The 9,575-nt window shown below is 50.1% G+C and overlaps 1 protein-coding gene and 1 long non-coding RNA gene across 2 annotated transcripts in view; both read right to left on the reverse strand.

Moving 5' to 3' along the window:
• Trak1 (trafficking kinesin protein 1) overlaps positions 1 to 407 on the reverse strand; it is a 163,999-nt gene extending 163,592 nt beyond the window's left edge. Inside the window, exon 1 of the mRNA XM_028767303.1 lies at positions 330 to 407. The gene's annotated coding sequence lies outside the window, so the exon portion shown is untranslated. The remainder of the gene's footprint in view (positions 1 to 329) is intronic.
• A 5,917-nt stretch (positions 408 to 6,324) lies between these two features.
• LOC114621079 lies at positions 6,325 to 7,082 on the reverse strand. The gene is made up of 2 exons (XR_003711391.1): positions 6,901 to 7,082; positions 6,325 to 6,744 (listed from the first exon to the last, which is right to left on the reverse strand). It is a non-coding gene; the product is annotated as an uncharacterized LOC114621079 (long non-coding RNA).
• Positions 7,083 to 9,575: the final 2,493 nt, after the last annotated feature.

Below are 9,575 nucleotides of genomic sequence, written 5' to 3' on the forward strand. Positions count from 1 at the left end.
TTGTACAAGAGAAGGAAAAGAAGTGATCCAAACTGAACTCCTTCACTCTAAGGATGGAAAGAGGGGTCCCTAGGCGCACGACATCATTTACACGAAGTTCGAGCAGCGAGTGGGAATGTGGGTGCTGCGCGCGCTCGGGCCCCGGGGCTCTCTGAAGGTCGCCGGACTGTCACCTAGGCTGCCGGGGCCCAGAATTGGAGCACACGCGGCGCGGCGGGACATTGGCCTTAGGGCACCTTCCTTGGTGTCCCCGGACCTGCAGGTGCCAACTGGGAGCAGCCGGGCCGTGGCCCCTCCCCAGCCGCAGGCCGGGAGCTCGGGCGACTTACCCGCAGGAGGCACCGGGCGGGGGTGGCGGGCGCGGTCCCGGGGCCGGTGTCGCGCTGCTCCGCCTCGTTGTCGGCCCGGCCCCGGCCGCCAGTGGCTCGCGTTCCCGGGACTACGGGGCTCGGCGTGGGCGGGTGCCCGGCGATCGGGGACGCTCCGGGGCTCTGCACGCGCGTGTCACGGGCCGGGGGCGCGCGGGGGTGGGGGCCGAGTGGGCCCCGGGGTGGCAGGCGGGGGCGCGGCCGGGGACGGGGATGGGGCCGGGGACCGTGTCGCGGGCGCCGCAGCGCGGCCTCTCGCCATGGCTCCCCGCGGCCGGGCCTCGCGCCTCCCCTCGCGCTGCCGTCACCGCCCGACGCGCGCCGGGCCCTCCCCGTCCGTCCCCCCCCCGCCCTCCCCGCCCGGCCGCCACCTGCGCGACAGTCCTCACGAGCGACCGTCCTGGGTCCCTGTAGCGAGAAGCTCCGGGACCCCCAAAGCGCTGGCCCACTCGGGACCCCGGGGCATGCGTCTGGGCCCGCGCACGGGGGCTGCTTGGGGACTCCATTGCTAGCGCCGTGATCCTGGGGAGTCAGCCTTGGAGTCAAGCACAGAGTTATCGACGCAGGGGCCATGGGCCAGCCAGGAGGGCAATTCCACCAAATGAGGAGTTGGTGGGGGTGGCAGAAAGGACAAAGAAACCCTCCGGCAAGCAAATAACACGGAGACCGGTTAATGTGGCCTAACCTACGCGGTCTGCCCACAAGTCACGGGACACTGAACCGACCTGGAGATGACTCCAACCTGAACCGAAGATGCGGAGGAAATAAAACTCTCCAGACCCTCCAAGTTTCAGGGCTAAATAGGAACTGAATAGGAAAACTGTTCACACAAAATCTTCACTGAATGCTCACTGGGAGTGTGGGGGCACTGGTCACTAGCTAGCCCATTTCTCCACAGACTTTCTCTCCATAGAATGTGTTGGGGGGGAGGGGGTTAAAAAAAAAGCACAGTTTGGGGACACTGACCTCTGGTGAGAGGTGAGCATCGGTCTCAGAAGCCCTCTCTACCTTTTATTCCCAGGAGACTGAAGTTTCAGTAAACCCTTTATGAGCTACATTTATTAAAGGGGGGATAAGCTGTGTCCCAAAAATTCCCATGCCATAAAAAACAAACAGGAAATGTAAAGATTTGAGACCTGTCAGGAATGGGAGGGCTGAGTGATTGTAGCTAAACCGTATGCCTGTGCTGCACTGGGGGGTGTACAGAACATTCCAGCTGACCAGACTGAAGTCTGCACTGTACAGTCTAAAATACTGGATCAATGTTAGATTTACCATGTGCACAGACAAGGCTGTTGTTGTTAGGACTTAAGAGGCAAAAGGCTGCCAAGGCAATCTATCTGTAGGTGATTTGGGAAGGAAGAGACATTCTGATAGGAGGGAGGGAGGAGCTGAACGAGCCAAACGTTATCAATGAGTCTCAGTATCCAGTTCTAGAGTATCCTCTTTCTCTTTTCTTTTCCTTTCTTTCTTCTTTCTTTCCTTTTCTCTCTCTCTCTCTTCCTTCCTTCCTTCCTTCCTTCCTTCCTTCCTTCCTTCCCCTCTCTCTCTCTCTCTCTCTCTCTCTCTCTTTCTTTCTTTCTTTCTTTCTTTCTTTCTTGTTTGTGAGTACACTGTAGCTGTCTTCAGACACACCAGAAGAGGCATTGGGTCCCATTGCAAATGATTGTGAGCCACCATGTGGTTGCTGGGAATTGAATTCAGGACCTCCGGAAGAGCGAGCAGTCAGTGCTCTTAACTGCTGAGCCATCTCTCCAGTCCCTAGGGTATCTTTTATAGGTTTGAAGTTCTTTCTAAATAGAAGGGTTTTCCAAAAACATCAAATAAGAGCTGAGGCCAAGTGGACAGTGTGTGTGTGTGTATGTATGTGCTGTGTGTGCACACGTGTGTACATGTGTGTGCATGTCTGTGTGCTCGTGCTTGTGCATGTGTGTGCACATGTGCACGTGTGGGTGCACGTGTGTGGAGAATGCCCATTGTATGTATGTGTACATATCTGGGCGTGTGCTCACGTCCCCATTGGGAGGCCAGAAGTTGACATTAGGAGTCTTCTGTTGCTCTCCACCTTACTCTTTCTGTCTTCCTGAGAATTTTACACATGTAAACAATGAAATATGGTTGTCCTCATTTCACACTTCTAACTCCTGACATGGCCACCCAACACATTCTCCTCATGACCTCATGTCTTTCCCCCCAATAACCCAGTAAATTCATCAGTGCTGCAGTAAGTATGTGTCTGGGGGTGGAGCATCTGCTGGACCATGAGACCCTCAAAAAAGGACCATTTGCCCTTCCCCAGCAGCTATTAACTGCCTGAGGCTCCTCCAGAAGGGGTGGAGCCTGGAGCCTGGAGCTAATCTGTCCCATTTCTGCCCACTTCTGTCCAGCTTGATCTTGTGCAGGCGACCAGAGCCGCTGTGAGTCCCTGTGAGTGACAGTCATGTCATGTGCAGAAGACAGCCCCCTCCCCATCCTCCGGCTCTCACATTCTTTCTGCCCCCTCTTCTGTGATGTTTCCTGAGCCATGGAGGGTGGGGTCTCTCACTGGACCTAGAACTCACTGAGGAGGCTAGACTGGCTAGCCAGCAAGCCTTCAGAATGAGCCCGTCTCTGCTGTCCCCTGCCTCCCGCACGGTTATGACAGTCATATGCCATCATGGCTCACATTTTAGTGAGTGCTGGGGGTCTGAGCTCAGGCTATATGTTTACGTAGTCTACACTTGGCCACAGAGAATCACCTCCCAGCCCAGTTTTGGGGTTGAGAGGTTGGTTGGGGGTTTTTGGGTTTTTAGAGACCATCTCATAGAGCCCAAGCTGGCCTTGAAGTGGTCGTTCTGCCTCTACTTCCCAAGTGCTGGAATTACAGATGTGTACCACGGTGGCAGGTAGTAAAACATTATTTCTTATGATAGAATGTAAATGTGCAATTATATCAATGGAATTTCAGTCACACAGATTAAATCATCAGATATATGCCAGGTCTGATAGAAGGGACTGTGGCAGGCTGGCAGGATCTAGAACAAGCAATATGAAAGTCATCAGCGTCAGAACCCAGCTTTCAGTAGGAACGGCCCTGCATACAACCTGAGGTCTTAGAGGGGCAGGGACAGATTGTCTGAGGTAAAACTGGCAGATCCAACGCCATCTGGTTCTGGAATTTGAGAACTGAGATCTGGCCCAACCCATCTCCTTTCTCTTGGTACATGATCACTGTTTGAGGTGTGGAACCAGGGTCCCCCCCTGGTTTTTCCCCACTGCCATCCTCAGCCATTCCTGACTCCCCCTTCACTGTAGGATGACTCTGTCAGGAATCCCACAGCCACCATTGGGATCCAGAGTAGTGCCTTGCTCGACCCTCATCAGAGGAGGTTTGTCTTGCAGTGGATGGGAACTAACACGGAGACCATAGCTGGACAGTGTGCAGAGAGCAAGAGAGTTCAGAGCACTCAGTCCTAAGTGGGATTTCTATATCGCACCCTCTCCTCAAGGCTCAAGGGTTTCTGTGAGAGAGAAGGGTGAGAGACTGTAAGAGCCAGCGTGATGAATGACTCTGAGGAAAGGTGTTTTCCAGACACAATGGGACTGGTGTACATACAGTTGAGCTCACGGAGACCATGGCAGCAAGCACAAGATCTGCACAGGCTCAAGCCTGACACAGTCCCAGCACCCAGAGAGGGAAGCAAACGTAGGCTTCCGAATCTAATCAAGAAGCTATCTGTAGTCGGTACCTGCTGGCAAAGGAAAAACCAGTTTTCTCATCTGGCATGTCAGTGGGTATATCAACCACACCCCAGGGCAGGCTTCTTGTTCAATAGCAGTTAGCCAACACAAACCTGACTCTGCATGTGTGCACACACGAGTATGTGTGTCTGTGTTAGTGTGTGTGCATGTGTGTGTGTGCGGTATGTGTGTGTGGGGGGTTGGTTTAAGACAAAAAGAGAATATGAAATTGGGTTAGTGGAAAGAAGGAGCTTGGAGGAGTCCAAGGGGAGAATGTGACCAAAATATACAAAAAGAAAATAGACCCTAGATTTAAGAGAGCACAGCTGGACGGGTAGAGGTGTTCTTTTGGCCACCCCTGGTGTGTACGTACCTTCTGACCACGGACATGTGTGGCTGAGGGTAACCTTGAACGTGGCCAATATAAAGTCACCACTTTAAGGCATCTTTACAATTTTTTCTTTTTGAGACAGGGTTTCCCTGTATAGCCCGGGCTGTCCTGGAACTCACTCTGTAGATCAGGCTAGCCTTGAACTCAGAAATCTGCCTGTCTCTGCCTCCCAAATGCTGGGATTAAAGGTGTGCGCCACCACCACCTGGCTTACAATTTTTTTCAGTTTAATTTTTTTTTTTGTAAGTTGACTGTGCTAGACCACAAACTTTGTAGATGACAACATCATGTCACAAGTCTGGACACCTCTCATTTGCAGGAAACTGCGGGCAGAAAAGTGGCATAGAACCACAGAAGCATCAAATTAGTGGTCAGCCCGTAACTGCAGCTGTCCTATGTTCCTGCATTTTTACCAGCTGTCTGAGACTCGGTTCCTACCGCCATGAGATGCCAAACTGGGACATATCCATGAGGTCAGTCACTCAGTCCTGGTCATTGTCTGCAGCCTTGTTCTACAGGCAAGGCCCTGACATCTGGTTCCTGATGCCAAAGTACACACAAGGATCCTGCTCCTGTTGGGAAGGAGCTGGCTTCCTTTTCCCAGTATGGAGGAAGCAGGTGGCAGGTAGAGCTTCTCAGTGAGAGCCTAAGGCATTGTCCTGCTGGCACAAGCTGAGGGCACAGAGACTGGAGAGAAATGGTGATTGCTCTGGCAGCAATCTGTTCAGCTTTGCAGAACACTGGGCAGAGGTCTCTGGCTTCCACTGGGCCAAGAGAGCTACTGTTTGCTTCCCTTTTGTTGAATCAAATGAGCTAACCCATTTGGGCTGGTTCAGGCCCTCACCCTTAATCCCAGCACTCGGGAGGCAGAGGCAAGAGGATCTTTGTGAGTTGGAGACCCCTTGCTCTTTATATAGTTCTGGGCCAGCCAGGAACTTCAAGGTCATTAAGGTGGCTGTCAGATGCCAAAATATTGGACAGCAGTGCCAGAGGCAGGGCACGGGAGGGGAATGTCAAGCAGATCCCTCTGGGTGTATGTATATATCTATCTATAATCTATCAATCTATCTATCTATCTATCTATCTATCTATCTATCTATAAAGAGAGAAAGAGAGAGGCACAGGTACACATATACACACAAATGTGTACACATATATACACACACAGATACATATGCATGTATATGTACATATATATATATACATACATAGACACACACAGGCACAGGCAAACACATATACATACATATACAAACATACACACACAGAGAAACATACAGATACATGTACACACGCATACATACAGACATGCAAACATTCATACACACATGCACACATACATATATACACACAGACACACACATACACACACACACAGACATACACGTATGTACACACAGATATATTCATTTAGATAGACACACAGGCACAATAAACAAACAAACTTTTTTAAAGTTAAAAATGTGCAGTCAAAGCCGGGCGGTGGTGGTGCACGCCTTTAATCCCAGCACTTGGTAGGCAGAGGCAGGCGGATTTCTGAGTTTGAGGCTGGCCTGGTCTACAGAGTGAGTTCCAGGACAGCCAGGATTATACAGGGAAATCCTGTCTCAAAAAACCACAAAAAAAAAAAAAAAAAAAAAGTGCAGTCAAATGCTTCAGCGGCTTAAAGCACTTGTTGTTCTTCCAGAAGACTTAGGTTTGATTCCCAGGTCCTACGCAGGCTCACAACAATCTGTGACTCCAGGCCAGGGCATCCAACACCCTTCTAGACCCTGAAGGAAGGGACTGCATGCATATTATGCACAAACCTATCTGCAGGCAAAACATTCATACACATAAAACAAGTAAATGTAAAAAAAGTCATTTTTGTTTGTTTGTCTTTAACAAAACCTCCAAGGTTCTATAAGAAGAAATAGTTGGTGGCAAAAGGAGACTCTTCGGTGGAATTGTCTGCACGTTGGACTAGATTACAGGGATACAGACTTTGTGAGTCCACACCCAGGCTAAGGTAGGTATTTCAGTGATGCAGTTGCCTTTAGTGACTTACTCTCCTGTAAGTGACCCCATTAAAAATTCACTGGTTTTGCAAGTTAGATCCTTTGTCTTCTGTGTCCTGTCTTCCGGGTCCTGTCTTTTGGGTCCTGTCTTCTGTGTCCTGTCTCAAGTGAGCTGATGTTTGCTCACATCTCCCCAGGAGATCATCCAACAGCTGTCTGAATGATAGCCCCAGCAGGTACAGTCCTGCCTCTTATGGGCCTTTCACTCCTGAAGAGGAAGTAGATAATATGATACACACAGGCCTAGCCTACTATTGGTTTGGGAAATGGGCCATGAAGTGGATGCAGGCTCTCTAAGTGGGACTATCAGGATGTATGATGAATTAGTTGGATGGGAGGCTCTATTTAAGGAGCTAATACTTACGTGGAGATGCAGAAGCACCAGCCTTGTAGGTGGGGGTGAACATCAGACCCACCAAAACGCTTCTCAATGGCTGGAAGTGGGACTAGGTTTCAGAAAGGGCCTTGGGGTGTGGAGAAAGAGTGAAGAGCTTTAGGTTAGGAACTGACATGCTGTTGGACAGGTTTATCCTCAGACGATCTGCAGCTATCTGTGCCGCTTACTAGAGATCATCACAGCTGGGCGTGTTGAGTAGAAAGACCTTCTCCTGAGTTGTAGGTAATTCTGTCCTGATTGCACATGGCCTCGGGCTCTCAGGGAGAGGCTGGAGGACACAGGCTGGGAAGACTAGGAGAGCCATAAACACAGCCATGGTAAGCCTTCACCCGTGAGGGGTGGCTCCTTTAAGGTCATTTCCACTCCTGGTAGTAACCCCTACTCATGGTCTGTAAGTAATCCTGGTAAACTCACTTGGTTCCCAGTGTAAACTTTGATTGAATTAATTTTGTTTTGACATCAGGAGAGCAGATGATGTCTAACCACTTCTCTCTGGGGAGAACATTCTGGAAACGTATCTGTGTAGTCACAGGGATGTGATGAAACAGGTGAATTTAGGGAGCCTTGACGTTGTTCCTGCTAGGCATAGTGGGACAGACAGCCGGAGGTATGAACATGAGGGTGGAGCATCTGCAGAGAAAACTGCCACATGGTTGTCCCTCTCTTCCAGTAGTGGGAAGCTGAGATGGCTGTCCAGAGGATAATAGTGAGTTTAAGGGTGTGTGTGTGGGGGGGGGGGGAATTTCAGCAAGAGAGATGGGAATGTCCATGTTAGCCAGTGAGCAGAGAGAAAATTTGGACAAATGGAGGAAGAGGCAGAGGTGTTGACTTGCAACATCATACCGCTGGAGGGCCAGAGGAAAGAGAAAGAGCACCTATGGGAACCTTCTGGGAAGCCTTAGATGGTAGGGGAAGGAGATGCAAGGTAAAGGTGGTCGTGAGAGCACTGGAGAAGAGGTGACATATGTGCGTCTGCCATGAGTCAAGGTTGGATGAGCTGACCAGAGGGCAGAAAAAGCCGAGGCTGGGAAAAGGACAGAGTTGTAGAGGAGCCTGCCTGAGCCTGATGCTATTGAGGAAGCAGAGTGTTTGGGGTGGAAACCCCAACAGCTGTTCCCCTAACGTGGCAGCCGGGGCACTTGCGGGGTAACTAGATACCCCACATTAAACGATAAACTCACTGGTTCTCTAAACATTCAGGTTTGTGTGGACTCTGGGACCAAGTGAGTGCTCTGTTCTCCACTCCAGTCTACACAGGAGCGAATGGTCATAGAAGGCAGAGACAGGGGGATGCAGCTGGTGGGAGAGTGCTTGCCTGGCATACACGGAGCCTGGCATACATGGAGCTCGACCTTTGGTCCCTCGAATCAAGTAAAATCCGAGCATGGTGCCTCATACCTGCAGCCTCCGCACTTGGCAGGTAGGAACAGGATGGTTGGCTATACAGCAAGTGAGAGATCAGCGTGAGCTATGTAAGATTCTGGCGGAGGGAGGGAGGAAGGGAGGGAGGGACGGACAGAAATGTGAAAGAAAGCACATGTGACGTGATCAATACACAGAGGGCAGAATAGATTCGGTGTTCGGCTAACATGCCCACCATAAGTTTTATTTTCATATATATATATGTGTGTGTGTGTGTGTGTGTGTGTGTGTGTGTGTGTGTGTGTGGTTTTGCCTGCATGCATGTCTGTGTACCCACATGTGTGCAATGCCCATGGAGGTGAGAAGAGGTTAGAGGTTATTAGATCCTCTGGCACCTGAGTCACAGACAGTAGTGAGCCACCATCTGGGTGCTAGGAATCGAACTCAGGTCCTCTGAAAGAGTGGCCAGTGTCTTAAAGGCTGACTTATTTCTTTAACCCCTGGCAATGCTTTATAAAAGAAAAACATGTCCTGGGCATGGTAACACATACCTTTAATACCAGCACTTGGAGTGGAAGATAGATGGAAGCATATTTCTGTGAGTTCAAGGCCAGCCTGATCTACATAGTGAGCTACCCAGGTGAGCCAGAACTACATAGTAAGGCTGCCTTTTTTTTTTTTTAAGAATTATTTGTTTATTTTATGTATATGAGTACACTGTAGCTGTCCTCAGACACAACAGAAGAGGGCATCAGATCTCATTACAGATAGTTGTAAGCCACCATGTGGTTGCTGGGAATTGAACTCAGGACTTCTAGAAGTGTGGTCAGTGCTCTTAACCACTGAGCCATCTCTCCAGCCTGAGGCTGTCTTTAGAAAAAAAAAATATTGGTCCAAATGGTAAGGTCGCAGTTTTACAATGGTGCATGAGGATATAGGGTTGTCAAGTAGCACTGGGAGCTGGGAGCCTCATCCCAAGGGAAGACATTGTTATTTATATATGACCGGGGAGGGACACACATCATCACACCATGCTACCATGTTACAAGTGATTATCTGTTGATCAGAGCTGGGGAAAACCTATGGAGGCAGACACTGCTGGGACTCTGCTCCTGTCCCCTCTCCAGCCTTGTGGCACCACCTGTCCTTTGTCCTTGTCCTTTATCTAATAAAACCTGCTCTGTTCCATCAGTAGCTGGTTGTTCTGGGAAACAGAAGGTTCTGTTCTAGAAATTTCCACCCCATGTTCCCTTGGGCAATATGGGATATGCACAGACTCC

The sequence above is a fragment of the Grammomys surdaster genome, unplaced genomic scaffold (genome assembly GCF_004785775.1).
Source record: "Grammomys surdaster isolate TR1022 unplaced genomic scaffold, NIH_TR_1.0 172, whole genome shotgun sequence".
Lineage (NCBI taxonomy): Eukaryota > Metazoa > Chordata > Mammalia > Rodentia > Muridae > Grammomys > Grammomys surdaster.